Here is a 12811-nt window from a genome sequence, read left to right as displayed (position 1 = left end):
GGCTTGATAATAATTCCATAGTCAAAATAAATTCATATCTCCATGAATACTTATCGGAATCGGATGATCTTTATATCAATCCTACACCTCTCGGCGAGAGGAATCTAATAAAAATATTATCAGCCATGAATAAGATGACCCACATGAAGTTTTGCCCTGGTTTCCAATTTTAACACTCCCTCTCAACCATGGAGAACTTCATCTGCAATCTGTCTATCGGTCGTTACTATTCATCCATCAAATGCACTGCCTTGTACAGCCTGACCCTTGCCCTTATCTGCTCTATTTTGCCTGTTCTGCTTTGTCTTCTTCTGCCCTGCACTGATCTGTACTGTTTTGTTCTGTTCAGCTCTGCTCTTGCATTGTTCTGTTCTACTCTGCTTTTGTCCGAATTATGAAGAAGAAGAAATGATCGAGGATGTATCATACTGACTCAAAGTCAGTCTCAGAGTATGTACTACTGTTCCCAGACCAGTCTCAACCAACCCAAAGTCAGCGTCATAGTGAGTACAACTCCAATGGTCCCAGACCAATATCATCCTCCACTGACTTAAAGTCAGTCTCAGAGTATGTACCATTGATCCCAGACCAGTCTCAACCGACCCGAAGTCAGCGTCATAGTATGGTACAACTCCTACCACTGGTCCCAGACCAGTATCATTGATCCCAGATCAATGGAGGTCATCCTAGCGTAGGGAGTACAGTAGTTACAACGATGCGTCCATCAGTACTACTATGGTCCCTAACTTCATTTCCCTACTCAGTGATCAGATGAGAGGTACTTCCCATGAGTCCCAGACTGCATGGGTAGGATGCCTCAACAGGAGAACTAATCAATCCTGTCCTCACAGGAGAACACATCAATCCTGCTACAATCGCCATGGAGAACACATCAATCCATGCCGCCATGGAGAATACATCAATCCAGGCCTCACAGGAGAAAACATCAATCCTGCTACAATCGCCATGGAGAACACATCAATCCAGGCCTCACAGGAGAACTAATCATCCTGCTACACAGGAGAGCGAATCATCTTGTTCCACAAGAGAGCGAATCATCTTGTCCCACAAGAGAGCGAATCATCTTGTTCCACAAGAGAGTGAATCATCTTGTTCCACAAGAGAGCGAATCATCTTGTTCTAGTGCGCACCACCAGGGGAGGGTGAGTCACCCTGTGGTCGTATGTTGCTCCAGTAAGAATCACAAGCCCTCAGAGCTCCTAGAGCTCAATGTATGCAACATGCAGGACCCTTGTACAAGGGTTTCTTGATGACTCCAAGTCGTTTGGGAAAATCACAAATTAGATCTTTCCTCAGGGCTTTGACAAGGTGTATCAATCTGTACATCATCTTAATGTGATGGAGCCTCCTTGCTCATCAACTTACCATATCCTAGATGATGTCTATCTGCTGGAGCAATCGACGAATACGGGATTCCTCAATAATCGAATCCCACCTATGGTTGTTATAGAGAATCACAATGGTATCCAAATAGCTCACTGAAGAGCTTTCGCAACCAGACTGCCTCACACGAGGTCATGCTAGCAACAGTATATCCTACTTCAGCGGTGCTAAAAGTCATCGACTTCTGCTTCCTGCTCATCCAGGATATCGAAGCAGATCCCAAGGTGAAATAGCACTCGGAAGTGCTCTTACGGTCCACCACACTGCCTGCCCAATCAGCATCAGTATATCCAAGTAGTCTCACATCCTCGACAGTGTATCTTAACCCATTGTGCCACGAAGTTATCTCAGAAGATTCTTGGCACCAATCCAGTGTATGTGGTGGGGTTCAACCATATGCTGGCTCAACGTGTTGACTGCAAAGCATATATCTGGATGGGAGTTCACTAAGAACATTAATGCTCCGATGAGTTGCCGATACTCGGTAGCATTTCGTAAAACAGGTCGAGCAGCACTACCGCTTAACTTCTTGAAGTCAAGCTCCATCAGAGTAGTTACAGGCTTGTAGTCCACCATTCCGAATCTTTCCAATATCTTCACCACATATTTTCCTTGAGATAGGAAAATTTCTCCTGGCTTTTGCCACACTTCAAGTCCTTGGTCCTTCATTTCAAATTCAGAAGCCATCTCCCTCTTACATTTGTGAATGAGAGGGTTTGCACCTGTAGAAAGAGGTCATCCACATGCAACACCAGTATGATAGGCTTTTCATCTTCAACCTTAAAGTAAAGGTTAGGATCGGCTTCACTCCTAGTGAATCCCAACTTCATCAAGTAGCTATCGATCCTCTCATACCATGCTCGGGGTGCTTGCTTCAGCCCATAGAGAGCCTTCTTCAACCTGCATACATGAGATTTTCAATCATAAATCTCAAATCCTTCGGGTTGCTCCACGTAGACCTCTTCTTTGATCGAGTCGTGCAAGAACGCAGTCTTGACATCCATCTGATGTAGGTTCCATCCTTGTGAAGCCACAAGGGCTATGATCAAGCGGATGGTCGTATATCTGGCAACAGGTGCAAATATCATAGTCTATACCTCCCTTCTGGGATAAACCACGAGCAACAAAATGAACCTTATACTTTTCCATACTTCCATTTGCTACATGCTTTATCTTGTAAAGCCATTTTGAAGTAACAATTGTCTTGTCCAGGGTCTGGGAACTACTTCCCAGACATCATTCTCCATAATAGACTCATATTCTATGGTCATAGCATCCTTCCATAGTTAATGCTTGATGACATCTGAGAATGATGAAGTTTCATTTTGTATGATCGTGCTCATGATGGTCAGGTATCCCTGATACCTGTTAAGTTTCTTACTTTGATGGAAGGTTCCTCAGGGTGCAGCATGTCCTTCAACATCATCAAGTATCCCCCTAAGCCATGAAGGCCTCTTCCTAGAAGAGGAAGGCTCATGTGGATGAGGATCAATCAGATCCATGGGTTCTTCTACATCAGGCATTGATTCATCATCCTTTTCTTTCGGTTCCCTGGTGTTGTCTTCTTGAGAGCTACTCAAAGTCAGCAGATTGTCCACCTTGCTGAGAGCCATATATTTGTCAAAGGTGACATCATGACTAATCATGACTTCCATTTTGACTGGTGGTGAACATTTCTTCAGGAGTTTAGGAACCCAATGCTTGATGAGGGCATCGATTTTGTACATATATGGCGGTGATTGTAGTTTCAGCTCATAGAAACTTTGGAAGTCTTTGATCATGTAGCATGGTCCAGACAGCTTCCATCATCGTGTGGTTCTTCCTTCCCACCACACCATTCTGCTCAGGAGTATGTGGTGTCGTAGTCTCCCTCTTAATGCCAACCTCAGGTATGCCTGAGTAAACCAATTGTAATATATCGGAGGTCTTTCTTTGGCTTGAGGGGAATGGTCCCCTTTTTGAGCTTTCCTTTGGCACATCCCGGACATACACCTTCTTTCTCTACTTGGAATTCGGGCATCCCTGTTACCATCTGTCTTACATCAGGTAGAGCTTTGTAATGAAGGTGGGCAAACCTCTGATGCCAAAGTTCGGACTAAAGAGTTGCGTCACAAGACATGACACCTAGCGGACTTCCATCGACCTGATATAATGAATCAACACTAAACCCAAGAGTAAAGGCATCTTTAACATTATTTTTCCATATACATACCTTGCCATTGCTGAAGGTTACCTTGTAGCCTCTGTCTTCCATTGCCAAGATGGACACTAGGTTCCTTTTGAGGTCAGGTGCATTTAATACATCCTAGAATTTCTAGCCTTCTTGAATGCTTGTCCTCTTCCTTGATTCCCAGCTCTCCTCTTACCTTTGCTGTTGAATTTGTCATTCCTTTGATTGCCATCATAGGGATTTCGAGTTGCACCACTGCATACTGTACCATGCTTCTCTAATCATGATTATCATCATGTTGCCCATGTCCATGATTTTATCCATCATAATGTTGCTCAAACTAGTGTGCATCATCATCATGCTATCCTATATGTCCATGATCTCATGTTGCCCTTTATGTCCATGATCTCATTCATCATGATGCTCATGATCTCATACATAGTGACTTGCTTTATCACAAATGTAACATCGTCATTTTCTTCTAGCCTTAGGTCCAGCCTTTCCTTTTGATTTAGTCCCGGAATTATTTCTTTTCTTTGCATGAGAAGAAAAGGAAGCATGAGGACCTTTAGGCATGGGCATTTCTTGCACTTCTTCCCTTGTTTCTTCTTGAATGCATCTAGCCATTAATTCCTCGAAACTAGGAATTACATTATTGTTCAGAAGAGTAGTCCTGAACACATACCATTCAGATGGTAATCCTTCGAGAGTTCTGAGTGCCATTTCTCTGTCAGTAAGAGTTTCCCCAATAGATGGGAGATTGTTCTTGATCTCAGTGATTCTTATGAAGTATGCTTGCATACTTTCATCTTTACCCTTCTTGATTTCCCTCAACTTATTTCTAAGAAACAAAACTTGATTTGCATCATTAACTTTAAATAAACTCACCAGTCTGTCGTAGATTTCCTTGGAGGTGTCTAGATCAGAGATGTAGGCCACCAAGCGCTTGTTGATAGAGTCCCGGATGATCTTCTTTGTTTTGACTTCTCCATTTTTCCATTTGTTCCAGGCAGCAGCAGATGCATTTGATGAAGGCTCAACAATATTGCCTCTTACATGGTCCAGCACTCCTTGATCTTCAAGGGTTAGATCGATAGACATCTTCCATCCATGATAGTCAGCTTTCTCACGGAGCTTGTCTTCAGCAGGAAAGAGTGTTGAGGACCCCATAGTTCTTTTAGGATAGCCTTGCCAATATTCTCTTCGATGATTGCTCTTGCTCTTGCTTGGGCTTTGTCTTCACCTCAGCTCTGATACCATGTTAAGTTATGGTATGTTCTATGCTTATAAAAGTTTACTTCTTTTTCTTATTATATTCCACCGATTAGCAATCACATGTACATAAAGTAAAGTGCAGATAGAACATTAAACGATCGACAGAAAACAAGCCAAGACAAGAGACACAAGATGTGGCGGCTAGCCAGGGACAAACCCCACAATGTGTGGGGAAACCCTTTGATCAAATCTTCTTTTATCTTCAATAATTCAGCAGACAGAAGTAGTACAATAAATCTGATTCATATCAGCAGTAGCAAACCCTAGATCAGTAGCATCAGCATTAGCGGCTTCATTATCAAACTAGGGCAAACCATATCTCACAAACCGACAGTCGGATTGACTTCATTCCACCACCAAAAGTTTCGGCTTTCAAAGGAGGTTCAGATGAACCTACAACACAGTTCCAAAGAGGAGATCTTCTAGGCCACGCAAGTCAATCTTTACTTCTGCAGTTGCAGCTTCAGTTTCAGCAGTTTCCGGCTTCAAACTAGGGCAGTCGATATCTTGCAAACCGTTCGTCGGATTGACTTCATTCCACCACCAAAAGTTGCGGCTTTCAGAGGAGGTTCAGATGAACCTACAGTGCAGTTCCAAAGAGGATATCTTCTAGGCCACGCAAGTCAATCTTTACTTCTGCAGTTGCAGCTTCAAATTCAACAGCTTCCGGCTTCACATGTGTGAGAGAGAGAGACCCATTTCAGCGCAGTAGAGAAGAGACTCATATCTGCGCAGTAGAGAGAGAGAGAGATGTGATGAGATGAGTGAGTCCAAATGAGGAAAATTCCTCTTATATTTATACACAACGTTGGTGGGTGAATAGATGTGACTGTTGGCCTTCTGAGTCTACATGAGTTGTAGGTCGGCTTGATAATAATTCCATAATCAATATAAATTCATATCTCCATGAATACTTATCAGAATCGGATGATCTTTATATCAATCCTACACCTCTCGATGAGAGGAATCTAATAAAAATATTATCAGCCATGAATAAGATGACCCACATGAAGTTTTTCCCTGGTTGCCAATTTTAACAAGTGATAACAGAATGGGTTGATCATCCTTGGTTAAGAGGGAGTGACAGTTATGGTTCTCTATCTCATGTGTCATGCTCTAGACCAGGACTAACAATCGTAAGTCTTAGTGAAGTCCATGAGGAGAGAGATAGAAACATCATTCTTGTCTTCACTTGGCAAGACAAAATGGAGGATTGGGTAAACATTTGGCATCTGATACTCTTTGAGGATGAGTTAGGGCATCCAAGATAAGAGTATTCGTAGAGGACCGAGGACTGGGAATCCAAGATAAGAATGGTCCTGGTAGAACACACTCTGAAAACCCAGGTAGGGTATGTTTCGAGAGAGAAAATGATGAGGGTGTCTATACATCATTGGTCTCGCCAACATTGTGCTTTGATCTTGTGGAGAGATAGATTTTTTAATCAAGACCTTGCTATGTGACAATGCTGGGTCATATGATGTTATACAGATGGGTTACCAATCCGACTTTTTGTATGAGAATTCTTCAAATTGAGAATGTCCAAGTACCTTGTATGGATTATGAATACCTCCCTAGTTAAGAGGGAGTGTTGAAATGTGTAACTAGGTTTGGTCTTCATAATGACATCATGATTTTATGTAATTGATGTAAAGAAGAAAATAAAATTATTTTTGTAATGCTTGAGTCATGGGTTTCATGCTCAAGGAATTTTATTTTTAGTTAAGGCTACCATTGTGAGCCTTTAAGATTAGTCATCATGTCATAAAAGTCAATTGAGTCAATATCATGTATGAAATACCCTTATTGGATATGTTACATATGTATGTGATTCATTAAAAGAACCTCCAAGACCAAGCTCAAACACCTCCTTCAAGTCGGCCTAAATATATTTCTAGAAACGCATGTCGGCCTTGTCACTAGGAGAAGTCGGCTTATTTGAAGGGAAAATCACTATATATAGGGTAGCTTGGCCTCCAATTGAAGACAAAATTTTGATCAAGGAAAAGGAGAGAGAAATAAGTGTGAAGTTCATGAACAAGGAAGCTTATAACCAAGTGAAGGAAGAACATAACCAAGTTTATTTCTGATCTGTTTTGGGTTGATACATTTCACACGTGCGAGGTATAGGTGCTATAGAAGGAGCTGAAGTATTGCAATAACACTTTAAGGTCAGGTTACGAAGAATATTAAGGTGATTCTCAAGTTGCATTATTAAAGAAGAAGCCTTCATCTAGAGCAAAGAAATTCAGAAGATCAAACCTAGTAAAGGTTTGCGACTAGGGTTTCTAAAGTAGGGCCAAAAAGTTGCAGGTCTGATCTAAGAAGCCGAGATATGAAAGGTAGCAGTTTAACCATCGTTGACTCAAGGAAGAAGAAGAGGTCAAAATAATAAGCCTTGTGACTTGGTCTTGGAGAGGTTAAATAGGTCAAGGGTCTTGGTCTTGGTATTCGTCAATTGAAGTTTCTATAAGAAGAAGAATTTGTTTGGGTTTTTCCTCTCAATTTGGAGAGGTTTTGGCCCTGGATGATCGCCTACATTATGTGTCTCTTGTCTCTTTATTATTTATGATTTGGTAGTTATTTGATGAAGAGGAACACTATAATAATCTAACGAAAGAGAAGATCCTGATATAAAGAAGTAAAAAACATTCACAAGCATTTATCATTGAAGAGAAATATCCTAATCCCAATGCCCTAGATTTCTCAACAACCTTCGATTGAATTTCTCCTTCTTCTAGGGCTTGAGGATGACCTAATGAGCCTTCCTTCGACCTTCTTTTTTCACTTTCTCCAAGTTCTATCCTGCAACAACAAAACCCTAACCCAACAATAGAAACCCTAGTCTCCTTCCTTCGCACGTGTGAAGAGAGAGAGATCAATTACCCAATAACTTGGTATTTGTCCTTCTTCTTCCTTTGTTATCCTCTTTCTTCTTCTCCTTTGCTTGCTTGATGAGAGAATGAATTGTGTCCATTGGAGGTCTATTTCCCTCCTATATATAGGTTTCCAAGGTCGACGAAGTACCCCAAATTAGGCCGACTTCTTAGCTGGCAGGGCGACTTGGTCTTGGAGGGAATTTTGACACTTTTAAATACACAAATAATTATTTTTACAAGTTACAATGTTCTTGATGGGGCCTTCAACATATGTGTTAAATTTAGGTATGTTCTATTCTTAGAGCAATTTATTTCAATTTTCATAGTTAGCTCAATATCTTTTCCAGATTAGCAATCACATCAGTATTAAAGTAAATTGCAGATAGAACATAAACATAGATCACAAAAGACAAGCCAAGACAAGAGGATACAAGATGTGGTGCTAGCCAGGGACAAACCTCAATGTGGGGAAACCCTTGATCAATTCTTCTTATATGTTCTTCAATAGTTCAGCAGAGAGAGAGAGAGAGATAGTATATATACAAAAAAAGTCAACATTTTTACTTATCTAAATAAGAGCATAGATCATATCTAAGTAGATGATACATGAGGTAGTTGAACTCAGTTGAAGACAAGCTGCTTCAACTAATTCTACCAGGTGACCCCATCACCATGTTGCACCTATCATTGTGTTGCTCCTCATCATCATGTTGCACCTCACCATGTTGCACCATGTTGCACTCATCATCACTATGCTAGACCTCATAACCATGCTGCACACATCATATTGCTATGTTGTCACCTACAACCCACTCAAAATAGGCTTCCCTTAACTTTTCATTGCCCAAACAGACCTGTGATCACCATTCTTCAACTCGGCCTCCAAGCTCAACTCATCATCCCTCTAACAGCATCTTGGTTAGACCTTAACTCCCTCATTGCCTTGGCCTCTTCTTGTACCATCATACGTTGCCATTTCTTGCACCCAAGACACCTCAATAGACTTGTGTCTAGGGCTTGAACAGACCTGCAGTTAGGGCTGGGTAGACCTACGGTTAGGGCATATTTAGGATAGCGTTAGGGATGCTTTAGGACTACGGCTAGGGCTTGTTAAGACCTCCTCCATAGTTGCGTTAAACTTCTTCCATGAGCTCCTTTAGGTCAACGTAGATCCCTTCCATAGCTTCGCTGGCCTATCTTCTTTGTTGTGTCTAGGGCAACCTCCTTTCCTCCAATGTCTAAGGCTTCCACTCCTTGATCTCTCTTCCACTAAAACCCAAAACAAGTGGAGAGAAATCAAGAGTGAAGTGTGTGTTGAAATGACAATCAAGTCACCTCTGTTTATACTAAAACGTTGAGCACATGTGGGTGTTATTTAGTTGTTGGCCGACCTTGATGAATTGTCTTATAACTCAAATAAATTCTTAACTCCTTAAATACTTATTGGAATCGAATGATATTTAGATCAATCCTACACCTCTCGATGAGAGGGATCCAAGGAAAATATCAGCTGCCATAAATAAGATGACCCACATGGAGTTTGGCCCTAGTTTCCAATTTTAACACTCCCTCTCAACTAGGGAGAACTCCATTTGTTGATCCATCTGTCTGACTGTATTATCTCTGCCATCAGTGCCCTGCACTGCTCTACTAAACCATGAAGAAGAAGAATTGATCGAGAATGTCTCATACCATTCTCTACTGACCCGAAGTCAGTTCCATATGGAGAGAGTGTGTCATACCACTCTTACTGATCCCAGATTAGTTCCAAAAGAGAGTGAGTTATGTCACTCTTAATGAACCAAAGTCAGTTTCATTCATCCTGGATCAATATCACAAGAGAGTGTCTGAAACCACTCATACTGATCCTAGATCAGTTTCATTGATCCCAGATCAATGGAGGTCATCCTAGCATAGGGAGTACTATATATACAACGATGTGTTCATCGATAGTACTACTATGGTCCCTAACCCCATTTCCCTGCTCATTGGCCAGATGAGAGGTACTTCCCATGAGTCCCATACTGCAATGGGTAGGATGCCTCAACAAGAGAACCATTCATCCTGTCCCTAAGTCGCCACAGGGTATCACAGGGGAAGGCTGAGCCATTCACCCTGTACACAACACACCGTTAGGGGACGGTGAGTCACCTTATGGTCGCTTGTTTCTCCAAGAAGTACCCCAAGCCCACTGGAGCTCCCAGAGCTCAATGCATGCATCATGCAGGACCCTCATAAGAGGGTCTCTCAACAACTCCAAGTCATTCGGGAAAGTCACAAATTTTACCTTTCCCCAGGGCTTTGACAGAATGTCTACGACCTGTACATCAGTCTCAATGCGATGGAGCCTCCTTGCTCATCGACATACCATATCCCGGATAAGGTAGTATCTGATGTCTATATGCTAGAGAAATCATAAAATACGATATTCCTCAACAATCGAATCCCCCCCTGGCTGACACAGAAGATCACGATGGTATCCATCATGTGTACAAATAGCTCATTGAAGAGCTTCCACAACCAGGCAGCTTCACACGAGATCTTACTCGTGGATATGTATTCGGTCTCAACGGTGATCAAAGTAATCGTCTTCTGCTTCCTGCTCATCCAGGATATCGAACAAAACCCAAAGAGAATCAGCACTCAGAATTACTCTTGAGATCCTCCACACTGCCTGCCCAGTCAGCATTCGAATAATCATGTAGCTTCATATTTCCAGCAGTGTATCTCAATCCATGAAAGATTGTGCCCCGAATATATCTGAGAATATTCTTGGCACCAATCTGATGAGGCTCAACCAAAAATATGAGCCCAACATGCTAACTGCAAAACATATATCCAGACGGAAGTTCACCAAGAACATCAATGCGAATGAGTTTATGAAACTCAAAGGCATTTCCCAAATCTGGTCCGGCATCACTACCACATAACTTCTGAAAGTTAAGCTCCATCGAGGTAGTCATAGGCTTGTAGTTCACCATTCCAAATCTGGAATCCAACTCCCTCTTACTTTTGCAAATGAGAGGGTCTGCACCTGTTAGAAAGAGGTCGTCCTCATAAGGTTCTAATATGAGAGGTCTATCATCCACAACCTTCAAGCAATGGTTTGGATCGGCTTCACTCCTAGTGAATCTCATCTTCATCAGACAACTATCAATTCTCTCATTCATATTAAGCCCGGGGTGTTAGCTTCAAGCCATAGAGAGCTTTCTTCCATCTACATACATGAGATTCCCGATCATGAATCTCAAACCCTCGGGTTGTTCCAAACCTATGGACCTGCTACATGAGGGGAATGGTCCCCTTGTAAGATTTTCCTTCGGTACATCTCAGACATGTACCTTCATGCTATTTATGAATTCAGGCATCCCAGTCACCATCTGACTCACATCGGATAGGGTCCTATAGTAAGTAGACCTCCGGTGCTAGAGATGAGATAAGTCAATTGACATGATCCCCAATGGACCATCTTGCAAGTTGATACAAATTTTCAACCCTGAACCCATGAGTAAAAGCATATTTGAAACTTCTATTTTCAAACACATACCTTTTCATCGATAAATTCCACCCTGAAACCTTTGACTTCCATTGCCGAAATGGACACCAGGTTCTTCTTTCGATCAGGTACATAAAAGATATTCCTGTAAATGAATCGAGTTACCCTCATTCAGTTGAGGGTAACATTCCCTACACCCTTTCCGGGATAGGTGGTGTCGACTCCAAGTATAATCCCATGATTGTTTCCGTCTCTACCAACTTAGAGAGCACCCTTATATCCGATGAAGTGCCTTGAAGCACTACAATCAATAAGCCAGATTCCCAAAGACCCTGAAGGAGAGGGCCAATACATGATCTTCTTTATCTTATTAGAAACAACATTTGATTCTCCATACTTGGGGTTCCTTGCTTTCTTTGAAGAATTGGCTATTTCCTTGATGATATTCATTACCTGTCATTCCTCCGATCATTGAAGATGTTTCTGGAATGATTGTTATCATCAAGTGATGCGTCCCTACCATTCAGACACTCCTTCGCATAATGGCCAAACTTATTAAAAAAAAGGCATCTGCCTTTCCTTCCAATGAAGTGATATTTTAGGTAGGCCATTAGAAGCTTCCGCTGCGCCATTATGATAATGTTCTTTGCTTCAACTTCACCCTTGGTGAATTTGAAGAGGGATGAGGAACCCATTGAGCCTTTTTTCCTTTCCCAACTGTCTTCGGTGATTGTTCTTTCACTCTTGCTTGGGCTTTGTCTTCACCTCAGCTCTGATTCCATGTTAAATTTAGGTATGTTCTATGCATAAAGAAATTTATTTCAATTTTCATAGTTAGCTCAATACCTTTTCCAGATTAGCAATCACATCAGCATTAAAGTAAATTGCAGATAGAACATAAACATAGATCACAGAAGACAAGCCAAGACAAGAGGACACAAGATGTGGCACTAGCCAGGGACAAACCCCAATGTGGGGAAACCCTTGATCAATTCTTCTTATATGTTCTTCAATAGTTCAGCAGAGAGAGAGAGAGAGAGAGAGATAGTACATATACAACAGAAGTCAGCATTTTGATTTATCTAAATAAGAGCATAGATCATCTCTAAATAGATGATACATGAGGTAGTTGAACTCAGTTGAAGACAAGCTGCTTCAATTGATTCTCCCAGGTGACTCCATCACCATGTTGCACCTATCATTGTGTTGCTCCTCATCATCATGTTGCACCTCACCGTGCTGCACCATGTTGCACTCATCATCACTATGTTGGACCTCATAACCATGTTGCACACATCATATTGTTGCACCTTATGCTGCCATTGTTGTCCCATGTGTCATTGTTGCACCATGCTACCACAACTCTCCCATGTGCCATGGCTGCACCATGCTAGCCACTGTTGTCCCATGTGGCATACTATTGTCCCATTGTTAGTGGTATTTCCATTCCATGTTTGGCATACTGCTGTCTCATTTTCTATGCTCCAACAAGCACCATTGCTAGCTGTCCCATTTGGCATGTTGTACTTTGTTGTTGTCCTAATGAATTTGCAGCATTATGTTATTATTGTTGTCCCATTGTAGCCT

This window comes from Pinus tabuliformis, chromosome 1_2 (assembly GCF_031772625.1).
Source record: "Pinus tabuliformis cultivar Carrire ecotype Pingquan chromosome 1_2, CPIR1, whole genome shotgun sequence".
Classification (NCBI taxonomy): domain Eukaryota; kingdom Viridiplantae; phylum Streptophyta; class Pinopsida; order Pinales; family Pinaceae; genus Pinus; species Pinus tabuliformis.
Note: the sequence above shows the minus strand (reverse complement) of the source record.